The 27454-nt window shown below is 40.1% G+C and overlaps 2 long non-coding RNA genes across 2 annotated transcripts; one reads left to right on the top strand and one right to left on the bottom strand.

Moving 5' to 3' along the window:
• The first annotated feature begins 1550 nt into the window (after nucleotides 1-1550).
• LOC144321025 (uncharacterized) lies at nucleotides 1551-6643 on the top strand. Its single transcript, XR_013386715.1, has 3 exons — nucleotides 1551-1610; nucleotides 6073-6230; nucleotides 6381-6643. It is a non-coding gene; the product is annotated as an uncharacterized LOC144321025 (long non-coding RNA).
• On the bottom strand, nucleotides 5898-26851 carry LOC144321026 (uncharacterized). The gene is made up of 4 exons (XR_013386716.1): nucleotides 25490-26851; nucleotides 17670-17819; nucleotides 15328-15433; nucleotides 5898-6444 (listed from the first exon to the last, which is right to left on the bottom strand). It is a non-coding gene; the product is annotated as an uncharacterized LOC144321026 (long non-coding RNA).
• Nucleotides 26852-27454: the final 603 nt, after the last annotated feature.

Below are 27454 nucleotides of genomic sequence, written 5' to 3'. Positions count from 1 at the left end.
GTTAGAGGGAACGTGTGGAGATAAGTCTGTGGGACAGAAAGAAAGGTTAAACTTCTAGGTAACATGCGTAAGAAATAAAATTGAAAAAAAAAAAGAAATAAAATTGAGAAATGGAAGTCAAAAGGGAAGCTAAGATGATATATCATAATTATCAAAGTCATTTCACTATTAGTTTAATGCAGGAGCGAAACCGCTGATAAAACTGTTAATATCATTGTATCAATTCCGTATTGATGATACATCCTTCACTGAGCACACTTTCCTTATACAAACATTTAGAGGGGAAAAAATGATAATAAAATGTGTGGAAAAGGAGTTTGGTTTGTTTGTTAGTTTTAGGGAGTCCTCTCAAGAAGAGGCAGACCGGGGGAGGGGTGATGTGGGGTCCACTTTTAGACCTGATTCCTGCCTTGGGTTTGCATGATGGACTGGGCTTGACTTCCTGATCTGGGGCTGCTTCTGCCTTGGAGCTCTGTTTCTCTTTGCTAAAAAAAAAAAAAACTGAAGTGAAATTCACATAACATAAAATTAATTATTTAAAAACTGAACAATTCAGGGACGCCTCAGTGGCTCAGTGGTTGAGCATCTGCCTTTGGTTCAGTTCGTGATCCTGGGTTCCTGGGATTCAGTCCCATCAGGCTCCCTCCACAGATAGGGGGAGAACTTCTCCCTCTACCTGTGTCTTTGCCTCTCTCTCTGTGTCTCTCATGATAAATAAAATCTAAAAAAATAAAAATAAAACTGAACAACACAGCGGCATTAGGACATTCACAGTGTTGGGCACAACTACCTTCATCTTAGGTTCCAGATCATTTCCATCACTCCAGAAAAAAAAACCCTGGACCCCTTAAGCAGCAACTCCCTATCACCTACCTCCTCTCAGTCCTACTAGTCATTTACCTATTCTGGATCTTTCTCGTATAAGTGAAATCATACAACTTGTGACCTTTTGTGTCTGGCTTCTTTCATGTAGATTAAGCATTTTTGATGTTTACCTGTATTTTTTTTTAAAGATTTTATTTATTTATTCATGACAGACACAGAGAGAGGCAGAGGCACAGGCAGAGGGAGAAGCAGGCTCCATGCAGGTAGCCTGACATGGGACTCGATCCCGGGTCTCCAGGATCACACCCTGCGCTGAAGGCAGGAGCTAAACCGCTGCGCCACTCGGGCTGCCCCGTTTGCCCGTATTATAGCAGGCATCAGTATTTCATTCCCTATATACTATTCCATGGTGTGGATGTTCCACATCTTGTTTATCCCTTCATCTGTTGATGGAGATGTGGGTTGTTTCCACTTTGACTGTCCTGAATAAGGCGGCAGCACATATTTGAACATTGTCATATAAGTGGCTGAGTCTCACTTTCTCACTCTTCTGGGAAGTGAAATATACCTAGCAGTGAAATTCCTGGGTCACATGGTGATTCTTCATGTAATTTTTCGAGGACCCCGTCTTTGGGCTTTTTTGTTTCTTACTTCGGGTCAGGTTGAGGTTCTGTAGGCCTCACCCAGCAAACTGTTGACCTCACAATGGCATCTGATTATCTGATTATTGACCAGAACCTCAACCATGTTCCTGAAGGGGTCTGCTGAACATCAGGGAACAGGAGGTGGGGAGAGGCCTTGACACTTAGGGAGATGTGGAAGTCCCTCCCCACAAGGAGGTCACAGAGGGCAGTGGTTGGACACTGTTGGTGTCCAGCCACATCTCTCAGGCCCATCCCCCCTCTCCAGGCACTACATTCTCTTGTCCAAGGGCTTTCTTTGGCCAACAGAGCCCACTCTTCCTCAGGAGGCAGGCAGGGAATGCAGGGAGAATTCATGCACTCCCCTCTCCTCCGCGGCTCCTCTCTTTCAGTGACTGGTGGCAATCTAGAGGAAAAATCCTTGACTCAGGTTCTCTGATGGTCTCCTGAATTGTCCAGCTTGGTGATGCTCCTTTCAGTGGCTTTCTTCCCTTCCCTGTGCCTCCTCCCCACACCCCTGCACACACCTGCTCTTCCATATAAACCACTGGTCCCAGCATCATTGTCTCGACTTGCACTTTGGGGGCCCGCACTATGACAGTGTGATGGTTAATTTTATGTGTCAACTTGGCTGTGCCACAGTACCCAGTTATTTGGTCAAACACTATGCTGGGTGTTTCTGTGAAGGTGTTTTTTTGGATGACATTAACGTTTAAATAGTGGACCTTGAATGAACACGTTGCCTGCTGCCTGCTGTAATGCAGGGGATCTCATGGGATCAGTGGAGGGTCCTGAGAGAACAAAGACTGGCCTCCCCTGGGCAAGAACAAATTCTACCAGTAGACTGCCTTCAAACTTGAGCTGCGACTGAAACTGTTCCCTGGGTCTTGAGCCCACAGGCCTTATCCCACAGATTTGGATTTACCAAGCTTCCATAGTCACATAAGCCAAATCCTTAAAATCTCTCTATCTCTCTAACTCTCTCTATATATATACTAGCACTATCCACAATAAGTACACATATTCTGTGTCTCTGCAGAACCCTAACCAATATAGTCAATGAGTGACCTTAATTCACAGGCAGTGCTTTGCATGTGAGCTTTGATGCCCTGATTGGTGTTGGATGAGCTGGTGACATAGAGGAAAGAGCACACATCTGGGAATCACTAGAGCGGCTGCTCCATTCATGGGTCCCACATCAGGCAACTCTAGCAGGTCTTTGAGGTCCCTTTGGGCCTCAATTTCATTTTTTTAAAATATTTTATGTATTTATTCATGAAAGACACAGAGAGAGAGGCAGAGACACAGGCAGAGGGAGAAGCAGGCTCCCTGCGTGGAGCCTGATGCGGGACTCGATCCCACGCCCTGAGCCAAAGGCAGACGCTCAACCCCTGAGTCACCCGGGTACCTCTGAATTTCATCTTTAAAATTGGAAAAGTGATAGCTTCCTTGCCCAACTCACATGGTTGTTGTACAAATTAAATAAGACACTATTTAATCACCCTGAAAATGACAACATACACAAAGTATTATGTATTATTTTTGTTGGGCTTGTCATTCTGCCCCACATACCTTCTAGAAATAGCATATTAGCAGCAGTTTTAAAGCCAGATAAACACAGGACATCCATTCACCCATTCAGCGCCTGAACAAGCTGGCCTTTCTATCTGGAACGGCTCTTCTCCTGCTATTTTCTTAATTTTGAGGCAAGGGAGGGTGCTGGGGGTAAAGGGAGAAAGAAAGGTCAAAAATCGTGCTGAGGTCTCTGGCTTGCACACATGTGTGGATAGCGATGGCACTAAACAAAAGAACAAAGTAACTTGGTAAAATTAGGTGTTGAAAACTACTTCTCTGTTTCAAGGATGCTGCCTGACATTAGAGTACGTTACCCAGGGAAGAGCGTAGTTAGGCGTATGTGTGTATGCGGTGGACAAGTGGGATGGTGAGTTTTTAATGGGGCCAGTTCAGTTGATGGCGTTTATGGGAAATGTAAATGATCATATACAAGATCACTCTGAATTGAGAAATAGGCTGGAAAAAGAGGTGCTAGGAAGAGCGGCTGGCAGTTCATGTGTCACACCATGTGCCCATGTGCCCACCCTTGTCCTAAGCCTGTGATGTGTATGATCTCAACTAATCATGAAATAGTAGTCCTGTGAGATCGGTCCTTTCATCACACGCATTTCCAAGATTCCATAGCTAGCATGTGGCTGATTTGGGGTTTTAAAGCCAACCGTCTGCCCATGTTCACAGGCAGCAAAGCTACAGAGATTGGGAAGTTTTCTTAGGCCACAGGCAGACAGCTGAACTCTAGGGAACAGGAACATATCCTGGGAGATCATGAGAAGAGGGCTTCTCCTGGAAAGGATGGAAGAGCAGAGTTTGGAGAGAGGAGGAAAGCTGTGTAGAAGCTGGGTTAGTAACTCTGAGGGAGGCACATGTTTCCAGAGGAGGTTTTTCACCTTTTTTAGGGAGGCCGAGGGAAGGAGGAACAACACACGTGTTGCGGTTAGCAACCCAGGTGGTATTGGGGTTGCTGCTGGGGTTGCTGCTGGGTTGCACAGACTCTCAGTGGGTAGGCAGATTTAGAAAGGGATTGGGGCTCAGTCTTGAGCTTTCAAGCCAGGGCAGGGTCACCAGGACTGTCCCAGGACATCACTGATGTCTCTGATAAAGGAGGGACACTGATATTGTCACATCATTGATCTCTCTGATAAACTAGTGTTGCCACTGGCACATTCTTTTTCTTTCTTTCTTTTTTCTCCTCTCAGCAATTTGTCATTTGCTTTATTTGGTTTTACCAGGTTCTCAGCTTCTCTGTAATCGTGTGACTCGGATCTGTCTTTGCTACAAGTGTGCAGCTTTGAATGATGAGTCTGTCTTTTCTTTTTCTTACCTTTAGTAAGTCCCATCTGACACTGGAGAGAAGACAAGATAAAGATAAATGTAAGAGTGGAGATTGGGAAGTTAGGGCAGCTCTCCGTCTGTTCTTTGGAAACAGTTATGCAGAGGAAAGGTTTTTTGTTCAGTTCCTGGTTGCTGCACGGACCCAAATATAAGGCAAGGTCTCCCTCCTCCCCAGTATACTCCCTCAGAAAAGAAGTTGTTGCCTGAAGTTAGAATCTTTACTAAGTCCCTCATATTACAGGGTGCCCTCTGAATTGCTTTATTTTGATTTTTTATTTTTTAAAGGTTTTATTTATTTATTCATGAGAGACGCAGAGAGAGAGAGAGAGGCAGAGACACAGACAGAGGGAGAAGCAGGCTCCCTGAGGGGAGTTCGATGCAGGACTCAATCTCAGGACCCCAGGATCATGCCCTGAGCTGAAGGCAGATGCTCAACCACTGAGCCACCCAGGCCATCCCTGAATTGCTTTGTTTTGAATCATAAATGCCACTGGGAGATGTTCCTGGTTTTATATCATGATGGTGGTTAAGTTGTGGCGTCAATTAAAAAGAAAAAGAAAACGTGAACACAGATCTAGTAATTGCGAATAGTAAGATGACCTCCCAACTACATGGGTTGGAAATTGTTCGGAATAAGCCTTTTAAAAACCAATTTAAGAAAAAAAAAAACAATTTAAGAAGTGCAGCAAGTCAGATGAAGATAAATCCTATATGATATCACTTCTATGTGGAATTTTTAAAAGCCAAAGTCATAAAAGCTGAGGAGAATGGTTGTTCCCAGGGGCAGAGCGGTGGGAGAGTTGGATAGATGTTGCTGAAGGATACAAACTTGCAACTAGTAGATAAATATGTCCAGGAGAGCTAATGCACAGCAGAAGGATGATAGTCTTCAACATTATAAACTTCAACATCGCTAAGGGACTAGATCGTAATTGTTCTCACCATAAACAAGAAAATGATAATGATGTAACATGATGGAGGTGTTAGCTAATGCTACAGTGGTGATCATACTGCAATGTATGAATGTGTCAACACATTGTACATTTTAAACATATACAATGTTATATGTCAGTTATATCTCCAAAAAAAGAAAAAAGATAGAAAAGACAAACAACTTTAAGAAGCAATGAATTTAGTGATTACCTTGAGGAGTTCACAAATAGTAAATGACTACTTGTGGCTTAGGATACAATTTCCAAAGTCATTATTACACAGAGATTCCCAAACTACTATATCTTTAACCATTTAGATAGAAACAAAGGTGATGGGCTCTGGGAAACTCTAGAAAAGTAAAAAAGTGATTCCCGTGATGACAGAAATGGTAAAGCACATGAAGACTTGAGATAGAATCATGGCATGATGGTTTATGAGATTTTAAATATACCTAATTAAAGTACATGTTATGAGTAGACAGCCATTTCATCTATGTTTCCTAAATGTTTGCTATATTCAAATTGTCAAAAGGCTTTTGTTTTATATTTTCTCATGGGTATTGCCATATATATATATATATATACACACACACACATCGCCTTGTATTTGGGCATATAAATTACTCCATAAGCCATGAACTCAATGGGGCTAAGTATTTTGGGCTCAAGATTGAAAGATTAGCACCTATGAGCACAGCAAAGAAAGATGGGACCACTTGGGTAAAAGAGGCCGCCTCTAAAGGCCAACTCAAGACTTGTGTCTCCAGAGCATAACGATGGTCAATGACACACCTCCCAAACTGATCTGCTGTTTGTGCTGGCTGCTTGCCACAATGCCCTGATCGAACAACAGAGGCTGAAGAGAATCTCACCCAAGGTCATGCTCCTTTGCCAAGGCATCCACAACCAACAGTTCGTCACCATGGTACAGAAGCCCAACCCCAAGGCCCCAATGCAGAACAACTCTGAAGGGCCATTGCCACTCCAGAGCTCCCGGCAGGGTTAACTGACGCCTTGGAGTGCTGTAGCTCAGCTTCTCTTCTTCCCAATCTTCTATCTTCTCTTTCTCCCTCAGGTGTTCATCTCAAGACCAACCTCCTGCATGCCAACTTCTGCCTCAAAGGAAGAGGGAAGCCCAACTGTAAAAGTGTTGAAGAACACAGTGAAAATGAGGAATATGATTCACTTGAGCTCACTGAGTATTGACTTCTTTATTGTCAGGCTACAAGAATGATGGACAATGAGTAAAGATTCTGCTTTTCTGCACTGAAGTATGTTGGCCGTTGGGACGTTGGGGCGTTGAGGGGGAAGTGCCCATAACATTTCAAAATAAGACAGGAGGTGAATTATTTCTTTATGACTCTAATTGTGCCAGTGAAGACAATTTGTATGTTACCAAGTGACTCACTTAACTGGTTTTTCTCACTAATCTTTTCAGGTCCCAATACCACAATTGTTTTCATGTTTTGTTTGTTTGTTTTTTAAGATTTTATTTATTTATTTATTTGAGAGGGAGAAAGTGTGTGCACAAGCAGGGGGAGCAGCAGAATGAGAGGGACAAGCAGACTCCTCCCTGAGCAGGAAGCCTGACTGAGTCTCCATCCCAGAACCCCAGGATCATGAGCTGAGCCAAAGGCAGACAGTTAACCAACTGAGCCACCCAGGTGCCCCTGTTTTTGTTTTTTAATTGAGGTATAGTTGACATGCAATATTATATTACTTTCAGGCATACAGCATAGTGATTCAACAATTACATGCATTACGAAATGCTTACATGCAGTTACCACCTGTCATCACACAAAATTATTAATATATTATTGACTCTGTTCTTTATGCTGTAACTTTCATCCTTGTGACTTATTTATTTTATAACTGGAAGTCTGTACCTCTTCATCCCCCTTCACCTGTTTAAATGAAGGCAAAAAGGGTTCATCCCCCCCACCTCACTCCTCTCTAGCCACCACCAATTTCTCTCTATATTTAGGAGTCTGTTCCTATTTTGTTTGTGTGTTCATCTGTCTTGCCTTTTAGATTCCACATAGAAATGAGGTCATATGGTATTTGTCTTTCTCTGTCTGACTCATCTCACTTAACACAATACCCTCTCACCCATCCACATTGTTGCAAATGGCAAGGTCTCATTCTTGTTATGGCTCAGTAACAGTCTGTTGTATGTATATACCGCATCTTCTTTATCCATTCATCCACTGGCAGACACTTAAGATGCTATTGAAAATGATGCTGCAATAAACATATGGGTACCTATGTCTTTTCAAATTAGTGTTCATTTTCTTCTGGGAAATATCCAGAAGCAGAATTACTAGATGGTGTGTCACTTCTATTTTTACTTTTTTGAGGAAATTTGATACTCCAACACCGTGATTCTTAAGGTAAAGGAGGACCAAAGACTAACTCTTCGTAGGAACCCAAACTCAACTCTAAAGGATTTTGTCACAATGTTTGAAGATTTTTCAGTTTTGCACTTGATTTTTTAAAACTTTATTGAGAACAGAAGAAAAGGCTGTATTAAAAAGTCACATCCAAATGCTGTAACAGAACATGAACAAATAAAACCAATGAATGGATTATGGATCTCTCTGCCAAGTTGGAAAATCCAGCCTCTGGCTTTTGGTCCTGTATGCTGATTAACCTAGCCTCTACCACTGTGAAGAGTCTTTAGTGAGAACTTCTTTCTACCTTCTCTCTCTCTCTCTTTTTAAAATTTTATTTATTTAAGGAAGAGAGAGAGAAAAAGAGCGCAGAGGGAGAGTGAAAAGGAAAAGCCCACTCCTAGCTGAACAGAGCCTGATGAGGGCTCCATCCCAGGACCCTGAGATCATTATCTGAGTCAAAAGCAGATGCTTAACTGGCTGAGCCATCCAGGTGCCCCTCCTTTTTTTTTTAAGGTAACCTCTATCCCCAAAATGGGGATCAAACTCAGGACCCTGAGATCAAGAGTTGCACGCTCTACCAGCTGAGCCAGCCAGGTGCCCCCCAACCTTCCCCTTTTGTGTTTAACCCAAATACCCAACACTGCCTGACAAAACCATAAAACACTTGGTAACTTTAGAGATGCACTATAATGGTGACTTAATGCTTTTCTAACTTTGTAGAAAGAAAATAATAATGGTAATTAAGGAAATTGAGTGTGAACAACACCAGTGACACCAGCATGACTTTGACTCTTTTTGAGTTTCAGATTTTGTGTATGTTTAAATGTAGCAAGTGATGCCAAGCTGTTTTCCTAAGTAGTAATACCAATTTACACCCTGTATTTTTCTCAGAGGATCCATTGGTCAAAAATCATTATCAACACTTGGTACACTCAGTTTTGTTGTTGTTGTTGTTGTTGTTTAATTTAAGGCGTTTTGAGGATCATCCTACTTATAAACATAGACACAAAAATACTAGTAATCTGACTCCAAGGATGTGTAAAAATGTAATACATGTAATGAATAAGTTGAATTCATTTAGGAATGCAAGACTGGTTCAGCATTCGAAAACCATCCATGTAATTTCCACATTAACAGAACAAGGATTAAAGTCACAGAATAGTTTCAATTAAGAGAGCAAAAGCATTTCACAAAATTCAGTATCCATTTATTCTGATATAGTGGTACCTTGCTGTGGTTTTAATTTACTATTGTTATTATTATTAGAGAAGTATTATTAACATTTTAACATATAGAGTTATATTAGCTTCAGGAATACAATATAACAATTCAACAATTCTATACATTTCTCAGTGCTCATCAGGGTAAGGGTACTCTTCATCCTCCTCTATCTGTGGTTTTAATTTTAATTTCCTTAATGGGTTATGTGGTCGAGCTCATTTTACATGCTTATTTACAACTTGAATGTCTTCTTGTGCTCTATTTCAAGTCTTTACTCATTTTTAATTGTGTTGCCTGACTTTTGCCTATTGATTTGAATAGATACAAGTGCTATGTCTGTTACATATATTGGAAATATTTTTGCTCATTTTATTATTTGCTCATTTAGTCTTTACCTGGTCTCTCTCTCTCTCTCTTTCTCTTTCTGGTATCTCTTAATGAACAGAAGATTGCAATTTTTATGGAGTGCAATTTATTAGTCTTTTAAAATACATCTCTCCTCATCTAAGGTCATGAAGATATTTTTCTATGTTGTCTTTTAGGAAGCTGCTTTATTATTATTATTATTATTTAGTTTTTATATTTAAGTCTATATTCTACCTCATTATTTGGATCATATGAGGCCAAGTTGTGTTCATATGAAGTCAGGTGCCATTTTGTTACTTTCAATTTCTAATTGCTATTGATGTTTTATAGAAATAGAAATTGATTTTTGAATATTAAACTCATATCCAGAGATTTTGTTAAAATCACTAATTAATTATAATTAACAATGAAGAATCCTTTTAATTTTATACAGGTAAAATGATGTTTTCTCAGAATAATGACAAATTTTTTTTTAAAGATTTTATTTATTTATTCATGATAGTTACACAGAGAGAGACAGAGAGGCAGAGACACAGGCAGAGGGAGAAGCAGGGTCCATGCAGGGAGCCCGACGTGGGATTCGATCCCAGGTCTCCAGGATCGCACCCCAGGCCAAAGGCAGGCGCCAAACCGCTGTGCCACCCAGGGATCCCAATGACAAATTTTTATATTCCTTTCCAATCTTTATATGTTCTATTTCTTTTTCCAGTCATTTTGAACTAGCTAAGCCTTTCAGTATGCAAAATCATCATGTTCCCTATCTCAAATGAAAAATTTGAGCATGGCATTGTTAAATATGCTTGTCTTAGGGTTGTTTGTTTGTTTTCAATAAATACACTACATTAGAAGGAAGAAAGTTTCTATTCCTAGTTCGCTAAGTATTTCAAAAAGTGTAAATGAATATTGAATTTGAGGAAATGCATTTGCTTTATCAATTGAAACTATCCTATGGGGATGCATGGGTGGCTCAGTTGGTTAGGTGTCCAACTCTTGATTTCAGCCCAGGTCATGATCTCAGGGTTGTGAGATGGAGCAACATGCAGGGTTTGCACTTGGCAAGAAGCCTACTTGGGATTATCTCTCTCTCCCTCTGCCCCTTCCCCCTGCTTGAGCTCTCTCTCTCTCTCAATTAAAAAAACAAAAAGAAAAAGAAAAAAGAAACTATCCTATGACTTTAATTTTTTATTCTGCTAATGTGAAGAATTATATTAACTGATTTTCCAATGCTAAAATACTCTTGATTGCTAAATAACTCAAGTTGTTCATTACATGTATCACTTTTTTACATATCACTGGAGTCCGTTTCTTAGTATATTGCTTAGTATTTTTGTTTCAATGTTTATGAGTAAGATTTTCCTCAAATTTTGTGTTTTCCATAATATACTTTTTTATGTTGTGGTATTAAGGCTATGCTGGCTTCTTAAAGTATTGTTGGAAAGTATTTTTTCTGTTTTCTGGATGCTGTTGAGTAAGAATGAACTTTAGTACATCTTTAAATAGTTGGTAGGTGTTACCATGGAAACCAGCTGCATCTGAAATTTTTTTGTGGGAAACATATAAAAAATTCAATTTCTATAGCATATATAGGACTGTTCAGATTTTCTTTTTTTTCTTGTGTTAGTTTTGGTAAGTTTTGTTTTTTGACAGATTTGTGTATTTCATTCTAAGTTTTTAAATCTATTGGTATAATATCTTTTCTTTATCTCCTTAATATTTGTAAGGCCTGTAGAGATGTATCTCTTCATAACTAGTATTTGTCATTTGTGCCTTTTCTCTGTTTCTTTTTTTTTTTCTTGATCATTATGCCTAGGGCTTTATCAAAATTTTTGGACTTTTCAAAGAACCAACATATTTCATGCCAAGTGCAGAACCCAGCATGGAGCCCCAAGGAGTGGGAATGGGTTCAATTTCACAATGATGGGGCTCCATCTCATCACCCTGAGGTCATCACCTAAACCAAAATTAACAGTTAGACTCAACTTAATAAGCCACCCAGGTGCCCCTCCCTAACTCTTTGAGCTGGTTGCTTAGCTAATTGATTTTTAGTCTTTTTATTTTTTCAAATCCATGCATTTAAGGATAAAATTTTCCTCTAAACACTGCTTTAGATGCATCTTACTGGTTTTGATAGATTATGTTTTCATTATTACCCATTTCAAAATATTTTCTCTTTTGCATTGTGCCTTCTTTTTAACCTGTACTAATTAGAAGCTATGCTGTTTGATTTCTAAATATGTTGGGGGTTTCTAGTTTTTTTATTTTTAATTTCTATTTAATAAAATGGCAGCCCAAGGATGCTGTGTATGATTTTAGTTATTTTAAGTTTGTGGCCCAACATATAAACAATTTTTGTAAATTCTGTGTTTGAAGAGAATGTGTATTCTGCAATTGTTGAATAAAATTTTCTATATACATTCATTAGGTTTCTTAATCCATATTATTCAATTATTTTGTAGTTTTACCAATTTTTTTGTCTATTGCTCTGTTACTAAGTGGAGTATATTAAAATTTTCCATTATCTTTATAGATTTGTCTCATTTTAATTCTATCACATAGAGACCTATAAATAACTATCCCTTCTCTCCAGTAATGTTTTTTGCTTTAAAATCTACAGAGAGGGAGGCAAACCAAAAGAGACTTTTAACTATAGAAAACACACTGAGGGGAAGTGAGGGAGATGGGATAATTGGGTGATGGACATTAAGGAGGGCATTTGATGTAACAAGCACTGGGTATTATATACAACTGATGAATCACTAAAATTCTACCCCTGGAACTAGTTTTATACTATATGTTAACTAAATTGAACTTAAATTTTAAAAACTCTTAATGTAAAAATAAATAAATAAAGTCTACTGTGACTGATGTTAATATAGCTACAACATCTTCTCACTGTGTTTGCAGGGTGTATATTTTTTCATCTTTTTACTTTCAACCTTTCTGTATCCTTATACTTAAGATGTGACTCATGTAAGCAATGTGTTGTTCTAATTTAGTATGAAGTTTTTTGTCTTTTAATTAGAAAATTTGTAAATTTACTTTTAATGTAATTACTGACCAATGTGGATTCAAGTTTACCATCTTACCATCTGCTTTCTATTTATCCTACATGTTCTTTGTTCCATTTTCTCTCCTCTTTTGTCTTCTTTTTAATTAATTCCATTTCATTATTATATTTTCCAGCTCTCTTGCTTGTTATTTATACATTCATTTTAGTGGTTGTCTTATATTTTGCAATGTGCATTTTTAATTTATTCAAAGTATGATATAAATGACTGCTCTTCTTCTCTGATAATGCTTAAAACTTAAAACATTAACTCCATTTACTCCTCACATTTTGGGCTGTTTTTGTCATGTACATTAATTTTATATATATATATATCTCAAGTCCTAAAGACATTGTTATTATTTCTCTATATAGTAAACATATATTTAAATTTATCTATGTGTTTATCTTTCATTCTTTCTTGCAGATACCATTTAGGATTTTCTTCCCTCTTCCTAAAAATCTCCCTTTCATATTTGCATTAGAGCAGATCCACTGCTAAAAAAAGTGGTATCCATTTTTGTTTGTCTGAAATGTATTTATTTCATTCTTATTGTTGACGAATATTTTTGCTGAGCATAGAATCCTACATTGGCAATTATTTTATTTCAGCACTGGGAATGTGTGATCCCACCGTCTTCTGGATTCCATTGTTTTGTTGAGAAGTCAGCTGTAAGTCTTATAGTATTGCCTCTTCAAAACTAATATATTATTTTTTTCTGGATGCTTTTAAGAATTCCTCTTTGTCTTTAGTTTTTTTAGCATCTTCACTATGTATATAGTCATACATAAATATATATATGTAATATGTATGTATCACTTGAGTGTTCATAACACTTCTTGAATCTCTGAGACTACTACTATCTCTGCTTATCTTATCACTTCAAATACCAGGCTTACCTTTCTTAGGTTTACTCTTGTTCAAATCTTAATCCTAAAAATTATCTCTGCTTTGATATTTCTATGATATTTTCAGAGTTTCTAGGGTGTGTGTGTGTGTGTGTGTTTTAATATTCTATTCAGCTCTTCTAACTTTTCTCAGAAGCAACATTGGTATAGGACATTTCCTTAGCCACTGTTAGAAAGTTTCAATTAATGTTTTTAAAAACAACTTACCTACAATTGAATATCTATGTGTCTTTAAGGCCATAAAGTTGTTTGCAGATATAAAAATTGAGAGAAACATGAAGGTAAATGATTTGATAGGGAGCAAAGTAAGGACAGTCAGGGACTGGTTGGGAATTAACTTTAAGACTTTTTAATTATTTAAGTTGATATAGTGCTCTAGATGATAATAAACATCACACACTCATGAATGTGAAAATCAAAGTCATTGGAATTGAAGTGTGAACAAAGTGAGGTAAGAATTCAGACAGATTACCCATTGGAAATCAGGGATCCTTGAAATGACTCTGGGACCTATGACAGAGAGGGAGACTAAGCTGTCTTTGATGAATATGGGGAGCAAAGGAGAATTATATTGATTGTTACATGAATCCTTTCTCTATGTAATGCTTCTGAACATGCTGGCCTTGGTATCAGTAGATGAGAGATACAAGGAGTGGTTAGAAAATATGTAATTAGATGGCATGAGGTTCAAAGAGAAAGAGGAGTATGAATGAAGGTATAGGAATGATTATTTGGCTGCAACAATGAGAAGCTAAGGAAATACAGGCATACCTCATTTTATTACAGTTCACTTTATTGCATTTCATAGATATTGCATTTTTTACAAACTGAAGGTTTGTGGTAACCCTGCACTGATCAAGTCTACCAGCACTGTTTTTCTAAGAGTATTTGCTTACTTCATTTCTCTGTGTCACATTTGGGTAATTCTTGTAATATTTCACACTTTTACATTATTATATTCGCTATGGTGGTTTGTGATCAGTGATTATCACTCACTGAAAGCTCAGATGATGGTTAGCATTTTTTAACAAAAAAGTGCTTTTAATTAAGGCATGCACACTGCTTTTTTAGACATAATGCTAGTGCATATTTAACATACTGCAGTATAGTGTAAACATAACTTTTATATGCACTGGAAGCCAAAAAATTCATCTGACTAGCTTTATTGCAATATTCACTTTATTGCAGAGGTCCAGAACCAAACTCGCAATGTCTCCAAGGTATGCCTGCACCAGGCCCTTTTTGTCTCCCTCCACCTCTAGCTCCCTGCCCTGTCACATGTCAGTCCTGTGAGAGTGAGCAAGTTTTCTTGAGGATCCTATGAAGAGCATCTGTATCCTTAAGAGAGAGCAGGTTTGGGCTATAATTAGGAAGCAGAGGGAATATTCTGTGAAGTAATGGAATATGTTAGGAAATCTGCTCAGCACTTAACAGGGATTCCAGAGGATGAAACTGAGGGCTTGGGAGGGAGAAGAATGTCCATAAAAACACTTCCATGCCATTTGAAGAGTGTGATGATGAAGTTAGGGCTGAGACATTCTAGCAATCAATATTGAGACCACTAATGTTTATTCATGACAGTGTGAGAGTAAATTGAAAAATGGTTGCTGACAACACAGCATCCCTCAGATAACTTAAAGCCAAAGAGATCTACAGATGGCTTTAACCCAATTAGGAAATGAGTAACACAATAACAGGCATAGTTTTTATAAATTATGTACATGGATAGGAATAACTTAGAGTACAATGATTTACTTATTCAACTTAAATTGCTTTAAGAAAAACCCCTTAAAGAAAAAGATGGCATGATAGCATCTGGCATGGTGCAGTGCTATGGTGTGATGTGACATATCTACTGAAGGCAAGTAACAGACCGAGTTCAAAAGAAAGACTAGAGTATTACAATCACTCTGATTTCAATCAGACAAATAGATAATATTTCCATCTCCAGAAACACATAGGAGAAACAAGAAAAGACAAGACAACAAAGAGACAATGGTGACATTAATAGAGGAAAGTTTTTGAAAAACTACTATTATAAGAAAATGTAGCCTAGAACCCGAGGCATGTTTGAAATGAGTACTCACTGGCTTCTCAGGAAGTTGTTAGTAGATGGGATCCTATTTAAGCAGACATTCTTAGGCTTGAGACCATCCCTTTGCTTCTGAGATGCCAAGGGCTTAAATGGCATTTCTAGAACAAATGTGATACGTGAATGCAGAAAAATATATAGTGTAAGGTACTGTTAGATTCCCTTCTCCCCCACCATCTTTGTATACTGTCAGATTGGTCATTTTCATGGTAATAAGTTCATAGTTGAGAGTGGATGAAGGGAAGACCTATTAAGGTTTTTGCAAAAACAACCAGCATATTCTTTGATTTTTTTTTTTTCCTTTTAGACCACGCTTAAACTTTTCTTCCCAGAATTTTTTTTTTCTGCATAAGTTGTCTTTAAATAATAAAATCCGTACTCGTGTGCACTGCTTGTAATGACTTCAATGAAACATTTAGGTCATTTGAAGCACAGGACTGTTTTGTGATTCACATCATTACAAAATATGTCCCATTAAGATGATGCACAAGCTGAACTGGAGCTAATGAACCTGCCTTCTTGCAAGATAATTCAAACTTTAAGAGTGATATTAACTTAAATAAAATAAGAAAGGGAAGAAAAATCAGGTTCATTGTACACCAGAGATCATGATCCTCTCAGTTCATAAAAGCGTATGTGTTGCTTGGTTACTCTCAGACCATTATTAGAGTGGTTGTAGAGCCCATATACATATATAATTAAGTACCCCTCTGTGGCCATAAAAAGACTGCTGTGTTTCCACAGGGAGTGTGCAAGGAACTTGATTCATAAGCCTTTAAGAGAGTGTGGGTACCTTTAACCTTTCTGGAAAGCAGGATGGAATGTGTGGCATATCTCCACTTCCTATTCAAAGCAAGGGTGGGAACACTATAGCCTGAGGCCACATTAGGCCCACTGTTTGTTTTGTAAATAAAGTTTTATTGAAACACACCCACACCCATTTATTCACATATTGTCTGTGGCTACCTTTAGCCTGTAACAGCAGAATTCAATAGCTGCAACAGAGACAGTATGGCCCAGAAAGCCTAAAATATTTAATATCTGGCTCTTTAAAGAAAAAGTTTGCAATTCTCGACCTAAAGAAAAACATTTGTTCCATAATTGATGGCCATATATGTAACTGCAGAATGAGTAAAGCCTATATTAAATTAATGAAATATTATTTCAGAGCACACCATTTACATTACACATAGTGTCAAAGTTCCAGGATCCTCTTGACCTACTTAGAAGTCTTTTAAATAAAAAAGCCTACGCTCGGTATTTTAATCTCTTCTTCCATTGTCAAGAAATAAAATAAATAAATAAATAAAAACAATAGCCACTAGTTTTGTAAACCCTCCTGAAACACAATGTCTCGTGTTCCCCTTCTGGCTCTGTGGCAGCTGTTAACCATCAAATACTATTTCTAGAACTGTGCTGACATCAGTTGACGATCATCCACAAAGCTGTTTGGCAGGACATGCCCTGTGCGAGTCTGTTAAAATGAAACGGCTCTGTTAAAATTAACTCTATTCACATCACAGGGAAAATATCTACATTTGCCAAATCAAACCCTTCCTATATCAGTGGGAAGAACCATTTTCCAACCTCTAAAAAGGTAATTCAGACGCAGGAGAGGGAAAAAAAACCCTCCAAAATTAAAATGATAAAACAAAAATTTGCTTGACAGCAAAAGTACTTCCAAATGTATGAAATTGAATCCAAAACTGAGCCTGCAACAAATTTAACTGACAAGAAAGTCTGCATAATGGACTTGGTTTTATTATTAATGCTAATATGGGTACATTTTTGTTCTATTGTGCTGATGGCAAGAAGATAAATGCCCACCCAAGGCACTAAAATATCTCTACTCCGCTGAAACACTGATTGTAGTTAGAATGCAAACACTTATTCTTCACTTGTAAGGAAAAAAGAAAAAATATTTTTTTTTAAAGGAAGTGCTACTATAGAGGCCATTTCAGAATCAGGTATAAGCTTTGAAATAGAATTTCTTAAAATAACTAAATGCAACTCTTAAACACCAGCATTTTGTGAAATTTAAAATTATGTGGCTCTGACTCTGTCAAAATGATAACTCTATTCCTTACGATTTTTAATTAGCACTTACGAATTAAGAATTAGCCTTACAGAGTCCTTATGAGCAGTGATGGAAGTTTACATTCAGGGCAAACAAGTCAAACGATGTACATGTTTTATACATCTGCTCTCCCCTCCACCCCACATCTCCCTGAAAATCAATACTCAAAGTTCTCCCCCGCCACCCCCACAAGTCACCCTAGGGGACAAGCAGCAGCCAGACAGGGGGTTGTGAGAGGTGGGGACTGTGCCCAAGAATACCTGGCTGTTTTCAGGTCTGCAAGCCAAGGATGGAAGCTCCACAGTTGTTGGTAGTCAGCTGGGCCAAGCGTCCGGAAGCCAGGGAATTCAGGCCAAGCTGGGCTGTGTCAAGCCAGTAAATGAGTTCATCTGAGAAGGAGCCATTGGGTTCTGCAGACCAAGACGAGCAGAAGGTCAGAAATTCTGGGAGGTTAGTAACAGCAGGAACACAAAATGTAGGAATGTCAGCAGTTAAGATGAGTCTACACATACTTGCTTTGAGGGGTCGGCTGTGTGCAGTGTCCCAGTTGCAGACACTCTGAGTGAAGCTGCGGGGGACGAACCCTGATCCCAGCTGCTGCCAGCCACTAATTACAAGGAGGCTGTTACAGACCTCCCTGAGGTCAACATTATTTAAATAGCTATTATACCTGTGCTCTAAGCCTGTGCTAATTGGTCCAAATGCTTCCACCACTTGTCTTCTCTATTAATTTATTGAACCTTGTTCTACTTTCTAGATTGCTTCTATCTGTGGTGGACAGAAATTTAAGATGCACCCCAAGGTTCTCCCCTTTGCCCGGGTATACACCCTGTATCATCATCTCCTCTTCCTGAGTGTGGGTGGACTAGTGGGTAACAGAGCTATCATGCCTCTGATTGTTACTCATCTCAATTGCCTTTTGAGTTAACACAAAAGGGAAAATACCCTGGATAGGCCTGACCTAATCAGGAAACCCTTTTGAAGAAAGTGAAGGGCCAAAGAGATAATATCCTGCTGGCCTCAAGGGGAAAAAATAAACCATTACATGGAGAGATGAGGGAAACCCACGGTAAGGACCACAGGAAGCCTCTAGGAGCTGCAAGCAGTCCCTTGGTCATACAGATATGACAAAAAATTCTGCTGACAACCAGTGAGTGGGGAAGACCTCAAACCTCAGGGGAGATCCCAGCCCACACCTTGATTTTAGCCTGGTGAGACTCAGCAGAGCCTTCTGACCCGTGGAAACTGTGACATAATAGATTTGCCCTGTTTTAAGCCACTAAGTTTGTGGTAATTTGTTACACGGGAATAATAAGAAATGAATACATTACCCGACGGAACTTTCTCCCATAATGGAAAAGTCTTAATTTACACTGTTAATCTGGTAGCCGCTAGCCACATGGGGCTATTGGGGATTTGAAAAGAGGCTAGTGCAACTGAGGAACTTAATTTTTTAGTTTATCTTATTTTAATTAACTTAAACTCGAGTGGCCTTATGTGACTAGTGGCTACCCTACAGGGCAGTGCAGCTCTAGATGAATGATAATGAAGACAACAATCCTTTAATTTGAATCTTCTAGATTACAAATAGCTCTCCTCCGAATTCAATTTTCAAAATTCGATCTTAAATCCTCCAGGAAGACCATCTCATACAGTTTCTCCTAAGTCATGTGTGACTGGCTATGCATGACCCAGCTCCTGGTGAGACACATTCTCTGTTTTCAGCCCTTCCCTTCTGCAAACTGTAAGGCTTCTTCCACTCACGCGAGTGTCTTCAGCTTGTGCTCACCTGAAGTCTTCAGGACCCTCTTCCCTTTATTCTGCATTTGTCTAAGACCTACTTAATACTTCCGGCCAAATGTCACTTTTCTTGGAGAAGGATTCCCCAGCGCCCTGCATTAGTTAACTATTGCTAAGTAACAAACTATGCCAAAACTCAGGGGTTGAAAAAAATAATCATGTTTTTATTATAGTCCATGTGCCTATGGGTCAGTTGAGTCGTCTGATATAAGCTGGGCTCACACGTGTGCCTGAGGGATGGCTGAAGGCTCTGCTTTAAACTGGAATTGACTGGGGCACATTAGCAAGGGCAGGTCGTGCAGGGTATCACTCTTCCTTCTGGGACCAGCAGGCTGGCCTGGACATGCTCTTTGCAGGAAATGGCAGACGTGTAACAGGCAAGGATAAACACAGGTGGACTCCTTAGGTTTAGGTTCACGATCGACCCATTGTTTGCCTCCTATTGGTTAAATCAAGTCACAAGGCCAAAGCCAGAGGTGAAGTGTGAAAAGTGGAGTAGCCCCTTTTGTGAGCAGGACTGCAACAATCATATGACAAGGGCTTGGATCCAAGCAAGTGTGATGAATTGGAGCCCCAGTGGGATCTTTCATATTTCCTTCATTTAAATTAGATCCTCCATTCTTAATATCTCATAGAAGAGATTTTCTTTCAAGGCCCTAGTACTTGGCAATTGTGCATTTACTTATGAAATCATTTGTTCACTGACGGTCTCCCCCACAACACTGGGAGCTCAGTGAGGCCAGGAATCATTTTTATTTTATCCACTGCTGGGCCACCAGAACCTATGACACCCTTGATTATTTCTTGAATAAATGAATAAATCAAACGTCTGAAGACCATTTTAAAAGCTGAATGTGTTCTGATGAGCAGGAGCCGATAACGCCTAGTTAAAGGTTATGCAAAATTTGGCAGCTGTCATCAGAGCACGAGGAGGTGTTTAACAAATTAATTTATGAAAGTCGAGAGTAGTTGAAAAGTGAGAATGTGTGTGTGAGTGTGTGTAAAATTTGTATGTGTATGTATGAATATATACAGGCCAGGGAGTTGGAAGGAAGACAGAAACAAGGAATTGATAAGTTTTAACAATCACAGACCAGGTCCCTCTCTCCAAGGAATAATGCTAGAATCTTCTAATAACCAATGAGTAATCAACCAGAGTCTACTTCATGTAGGAGCCAATAATAGAAGAATGAGAGACTCTTTGTATAGAATATGGTTTACATTTGAAGATGCACCTTTTCAGTCGGGCAGGTGTCTCCAACAATATGATAGTCCTATGACCCAGCACACGTCAAGTCCACTTTTTTTAATATAAATTTATTTTTTATTGGTGTTCAATTTGCCAACATCTAGGATAACACCCAGTGCTCATCCCATCAAGTGCCCCCCTCAGTGCCCGTCACCCAGTTACCCCCACCCCCCGCCCACCTCCCCTTCCACCACCCCTAGATCATTTCCCAGAGTTAGGTGTCTCTCATGTTCTGTCTCCCTTTCTGATATTTCCCACTCATTTTTCCTCCTTTCCCCTTTATTCCCTTTCACTATTTTTTATATTCCCCAAGTAAATGAGACCATATAATGTTTGTCCTTCTCCGATTGACTTACTTCACTCAGCATAATACCCTCCAGTTCCATCCACGCCGATTGACTTACTTCACTCAGCATAATACCCTCCAGTTCCATCCACGTCGAGGCAAATGGTGGGTATTTGTCATTTCTGATGGCTGAGGAATATCCCATTGTATACATAGACCACAGCTTCTTTATCCGTTCATCTTTCGATGAACACCGAGGCTCCTTCCACAATTTGGCTATTGTGGACATTGCTGCTATAAACATCGGGGTGCAGGTGTCCCGGCATTTCATTGCATTTGTATCTTTGGGGTAAATCCCCAGCAGTGCAATTGCTGGTTCATAGGGCAGATCTATTTTTAGCTCTTTGAGGAACCTCCACACAGTTTTCCAAAGTTGTGACACCAGTTCACATTCCCACCAACAGTGCAGGAGGGAAGTCCACTTTTGATTAGTAGCGGTAGCAGATGTTTTTAGAGATTTTTTTTTTTTTCTCATCACTTCATGGCCAGTCGGGATCTCAAAAATTTAAAAAGTCCCTCCGTCTCCTATGGCTATACTCCAATTATTCTGTTATTTGAGAATTCTCTGCAATGTTTCTCAGCTTTGTTATTTGGGAATTCATAAAAGGCATATGGAAAGGATCATGGAAATGTAGCTGCCCTGGCTTAGCTGCTGTGTTGCTGGGATGACTGTAGAGCCATCTTTGATTGTCCCTGAGCCACACAGAATTTGAGGGCCAAACACAGGTTTTTGGGTTTGGTGTTAGTCTAGTTAATCTCAGATTCCGGTAAAGATTTTGCGCGTGTCTTCATTTTGTTTGCAGGCGTGATATGCATATGTGTATATGTCCTTTTGAATCAGGATCACAAAGAGCTGCAGGGTGTTAACGACATATTACTTTCTTTCCTACCAGCAGCATCTTGAACTCTGAGTCACCGACAGCAGTCTAATCATAGCCCCGCGAACCAGCAGGGTGCAGAGATTCTAAGGGCCTTAGAAGCAGTGTCTTTTAAAAGTTGTGCATTTGCTGTTGACCCTGATGTAAAAGCATGCAGAAATACTTATTGAGCACCTACTATCTTCTGGTGCTCCAGAAGGTGGATGACCAGTTCCCTGTCTTCACGGGGCACACCATCGGGTACACGAGGCAGACATGCGGAAGCAATGGATTCCAAAGAGGTGGGCTGCGTGAGTGAGAGAAAGATGCGAACAAAGTCAGGGAGAAGGGGAAAGATGAACTGATTAATTTTGCTCAGAGGGTGCTTTGAGAGGAAGGTGATGCCTGAGCTTTGGATGAGTAGGAATGTGACAAGTGGGTAAGAGTGAAAGGCGGACCAGGCAGGAAATGAAACTTGAGAGATGTCAGGGTCATATCATGGAGGACCTACTTTGTTCAACTAAGAGGTCTGGGTCTTACTCCTCTACCTCAGTTGTTTCTCAAAGGGTTGTTTCTGGAAACTTGTCAGAAATGCAAATCGTTGGTCCCCACCTCCGACTGAGTCGGAATTCTGGAAATGTTTTCACAAGTCATCCAAATGAGTTGGCTGAGTACCCACATTTGAGAACCACTGCTCTTGGTACATGAGGAGACACTAATATATCTGGGTGAGGAAGTGGCTGGACCAGATCTAGATTTTTAGGAAGGTGTCTCTGGCCATGACGTAGAGCGTGGATTTGACTTGGGATAGGGGGTGGAAGAGAGTAGAGGCAGTGACACCGCAAGGGAGAGGCTGAGAGTGTCAGTGGGAGCCACGATGAGTAACTGGGATCCCCAGGGAGGATCTTGCCTTTGCTCTGAGTCAGACACACAGAGCTTAAAGGTCTAGGTCATTGGGAGGCTTCACACCCCATCATGTAAATCAGTGGCAGAGGAGCCCCGAGGCTGTTGAAGAATTACTACAAAGGGTTTATGAATCCATGTACTCACCTAGACTCCATGTATGGGAGCTACAGCTTCCGCTGCACACAGTCGATTCACAGTAACAATATACATATTCATTTAAAATAACTTCCGAATCCCTAGCACCTTTTGGTCATCCTGTGTTTGCATTGGATACTAAAATATGGCTACCACTCCACAGGGGATCCTGGAAATTCTGGAAACATTATAGGGAGTCCTCACACTTGATAAAGCTCATGATCCTCTAGATACGGTGTCTGGAGTGCCACTGTGTTAAAATCGTTGGTAATAGAAACCCAGTGCAGCATTTGAAGCTCGCAGACATGGAAGTTTTATTTTTTTATTTTTAAAGATTTTATTTATTTATTCATGAGAGACACACGCAGAGAGAGGCAGAGACACAGGCAGAGGGAGAAGCAGGCTCCATGCTGGGAGCCCGATGTGGGACTTGATCCCAGGACTCCAGGATCACATGGGCCAAAGGCAGGCACTGAGCCACCCAGGCGTCCCGACATGGAAGTTTTAATGCTGTTGCAGCGCCCTGATACTTTCTTTTGCTTTACAGGTTGCGTTTGTAAGCTCAGCACTCAAAAGACTGTTTAGTTCCTATTAGTACTTTGCATAGGATTAGGGTGCTGGCCGCAAGGAAGTGATGATTCTTACATTAGCGCTTTCCAGTCTAAAAACCCCACATCTCCCGAAGGTCTGATTAGCCGAAAGATTAAGTTATTTTACAACCTAATTATAACTTCTTTTTACAAAGAAGAGATCTCTTTATTAAAACAGATAGCAAACATGAAAAAGCAAAGAAGATAGCCAGAGCAAATAAACAGAGCAAATAAACAGAGCAAATAAACAGAGCAAATTACTAAAGAAAATATACACCTAAGTATCTTTGCTCTGTTTCTCCCCCATCCTTGAATCTTATCAATCATCGTTCATCTTTGTTTTAGTCTTAAAGCTTCGTGGACAATTTCCATTCTCAGTGGTTGGAGCCTTTATACCTCCAAAGCTTCTGGCTGCTGTGACTAGTCCCATAGCTTTCCCCAGATTCCCAACCCAAGTGCCCAGCATGAGTCTGTGTGCACATCTAGTAGGATTAATGAAAGAGGTGGACTTTCCGGGGCAAGTGGCTCCTCTGCTCTCACCTACGCACTGCAAGGTTGAGGCCAGTGGGTTCATCCTTCATTTTGTTAAAAATCTAAGACTTGTTCTGAACTTCCTTCAGTGGGAGCCGGGATGACTCTAACTCCTGGTTGCTCACAGCTACACCCACCAAAGCCTTGTTTCTCCTCAAGCTTTGAGTTGCACTGTTTTTCTCTCATGTGACAACAACTCTGTGTGTGTGTGTGTGTGTGTGTGTGTGTGTGTGTGTGTGTATACATATACTACTCATATGTGTACAGAGATTTTAAGGAATTTTTTTTGTAAATAGACTTATTTGTAGAGCAAATTAAACTTTATAGCAAAATTGAGGGGAAGTACAGAAATTTCCCCTGCCCCCCCCACACACATAGTCTCCTCCACTTATCAACATCCCCAACCCTAGTGATACGTTTGTTATACTTGATGAACCTCCACTGACATATAATCACCCCAGAAGGCCATGCTTTACACTAAGTTTTACTCTTGGTGCTGGGTAGTCTCTGAGTTTGGACAAATGTATAATGACATGTGTCTGTCATCCCAATATCGCAGAGTAGTTCACTGCCCTAAAAATCCTCTGTACTCAGTCTATCCATTCCTCCTCCGACCTTTCACCCCTAGAAACCACGCATCTTTTAGCTGTCAGAGTCTGTCTTTTTCCAGACTGTCATATGGATGGAATCATGCCGTATGTAAGCCTTTGCAGACTGGCTTCTTTCACTCAGTAATATGCATTTAAAGTTCCTCTGTGTCTTTTCATGGCTTGGTGCTACCATTTCTTTTTAGCATTGAATAATGTGTCATTGTCTGGAGGTACCAGGACTGTAGTCTTCTTTATATTAAGGCATTCAACTGATTGGACGAGGCCCATCAAATTTGCTTTACACCAAGTCAACTGATTTTTAACTGTTACTCTTATCTAAAAGTTATCTTCACAGCAGCATCTCTACTGGGGTTTGGCCAATTATCTGGGTGCTATGGCCTAGTCAAGTTGACACATAAGATTAACCATCCCCTGTCTGCCCCTTGTGTCCTTGGCACCCATACACATCCCTTAAATCGTGCTTTATCTCCAAATAAAGACAAAGACAAGGCCGTAACTCCATCTAACGATACAACTACCCTCCATACAACTGAAAACACGTTCACCCTTTCCCCAGAGGAGGATGAAAAGTCCTTAGGTGGTATTTACCCTTCTCCTTGGTATCCTATGAGTACTATGATGTAAAATTAGCAATATTTAAATAGTATAATAAAAAGTCATTTTATACATAAAAAATCATTTGTGTTACATTATGAGTTGATAAGGGAGAAGAAAACAAAGACACTTGATATCTATATATCTTCCTATAAATATCTACCTATAAACATTTACAATGTAATGATTACTGTTCTTATGTCTGTAGCTGATTGCGTGCTCATAGCTGGTATTTATAAATACCTTTACCCCGTCCCCATCCCGTATTCCTTTGGCCCTCAGCGAGCGCCTCCACTGGTCATGGTTCTTTACCTGGCTGGTGACCCAAACCTTCATTCCTGAAGGCTGTGGGCCACCGGTAGTGCTGGGTTGCTGGAGTTTCCCTCCACCTTAATCGCAGTGCATGGGGATGGTACGAGACACTGTGGAATTTCATGTATTCCAGACACACACTTCCTTACCTACACCGTGGGGCGGCAGGCCAATTTCCCCTTGGTAACCAGGAATAATCACTCCATTCAGCACAGGACTCCTTCTTTGCCTGTTGATCAGAAGCAGGAGGAGGCCAAAATGTCTGGATGGCAGTCCTAACTTCCAGTTCAGTGGAGTCATTGCTGTAGACAGAAGACTACTGCCCCTTCCATGATGGAAGCAGCCCAACATAATCAACCAGGTATCTGGTTAATGACCTTGGGTGTGATGCTATACCAGGGGCTCAGTGTTGGTCTCTGCTGCCAGAAGACTGGACACTTAGCAGTGGCTACAGCCAGCCTGACCTTGGTGACTGAAAGTCCTTGTTGTTGAACCCGTGCATGATGTCCATCCCTGCCATCCCAGCCATTTTGTTCATGAACCCATTGGTCAATGACAGGACTGGCTTGAAGGAAAGAGACTGAATAGTATCCACAGAGCTGGCTGTCCTACCCACTCTATAATTAAAATTCTTGCGAGGGTCCCCTTTTGGTGAGCACTCATAGGGGACATAGACATTCTAACATTTTTTACCTATTCAGAGTGGTCTGTCCACATACTTCTTCCCCAGAAACAATTTTCACCAATTTTCCAATCATAACCCCTCCAAGTCAAACCACAGACCTCACATGGCCACAGACCATGAATCCGTATCTAATTGCATGTCTGGACATTTCTCCTTCCAAGCAAATGACCAATCAGGTACATTGCTCCAAGTTCTGCCCCCTGAGAGTATTTCATGTCACCGCTGCCCTTCACAGATGTTCCAGAAAGGCGCTGCAATGTTGCAGCTGTCCACTTTTGAGGAGTGGCTCCGTATCACGCAGAACTGTTGTAAACAAGACACATGTGTTCTCTTCTTCCAGGTGATCACTCGGAACTGTCCATGAGGGCATGGGTGCAGGCTGGGAGAGAAAAGGCAGTACAACAGGAGGAGAGACCCCGGAGAGTTGACACTGCAGTTCGACTCCAAAGGCAGCCTCTTGTCAGAATTCTCTCTCACTAGGTGGTGGTTGGTCTTTTTTAATTAAGACCTTCAACTGATTTGATGAGGCCCACCCACATTGTGGCAGGTAATCTGTTTTACTCACAGTCTACTGATTTAAATGCTAATCTCATCTCTAAAAATGCCTTCATAGGAACATCTGGAGTAATGTTTGACCAAACATCTAGGTACCGAAGCCTAACCAAGTTGACATGAAATTAACCATCATACTGTTCTTTTCTAACAGATAAAAGCTCATCCTCCCAACCTCCACCATTCCTCCTTCTTTTTTTCCTTCACTCTTTTTCTCCTTTTTTTTCCTATAAGCATTTCCTGAGAGCCCACTAGATTCCCAATCCTATAGGCCTACTGATGATGCTGAGCTGTCTCCTTGGTAACCATGTCTAACCCAGAATGGAATACAGACTGCCTTCTGAGGCAGACGATCTTCTTTAAAGGGATCATATATCCCTTTCCAAATTTAAACCCTAACTTACAAGAACACCATTTTACTATTTCTTTTAAACAGAAAAATAGCTGTTGTACAAAGAGATTAATGACCGAGGCTGGCAGGAGCACTAATTTAGATGCTGCTGATTTAAAATTTGTGGTGATTTGGTCAGAGATCAGCTCAGAGATTACTTTTGTATTACAGGGTTTGTCGTGGAAATGAATGATTTAAAGATATTTCAGAGGAAAATATTAAACCCGCTTTAGAAAATAAACTGCTTTCACCCCATTTAGGTGGTGGAATATATAATTAATGAAACACGTAAGTTCCACTACATTTTAAAATACGTTTATTAAAGCAGCTCCAATGATGTCCTATGTGTCAAAACAAACTAGAAAAATTTTGTAAGTCTACTTTAAATGATCATATTACTCACAAACTTTTTATCATGGGGACTGCTTTTCTAGACATGGGACTGCTACCCAAACTAGTACAGGAGGAGACTGAGCCCAGACTCTA

The sequence above is a fragment of the Canis aureus genome, chromosome 9 (assembly GCF_053574225.1).
Source record: "Canis aureus isolate CA01 chromosome 9, VMU_Caureus_v.1.0, whole genome shotgun sequence".
Classification (NCBI taxonomy): domain Eukaryota; kingdom Metazoa; phylum Chordata; class Mammalia; order Carnivora; family Canidae; genus Canis; species Canis aureus.
Note: the sequence above shows the minus strand (reverse complement) of the source record. Positions and strands in the feature narration are given on the sequence as shown.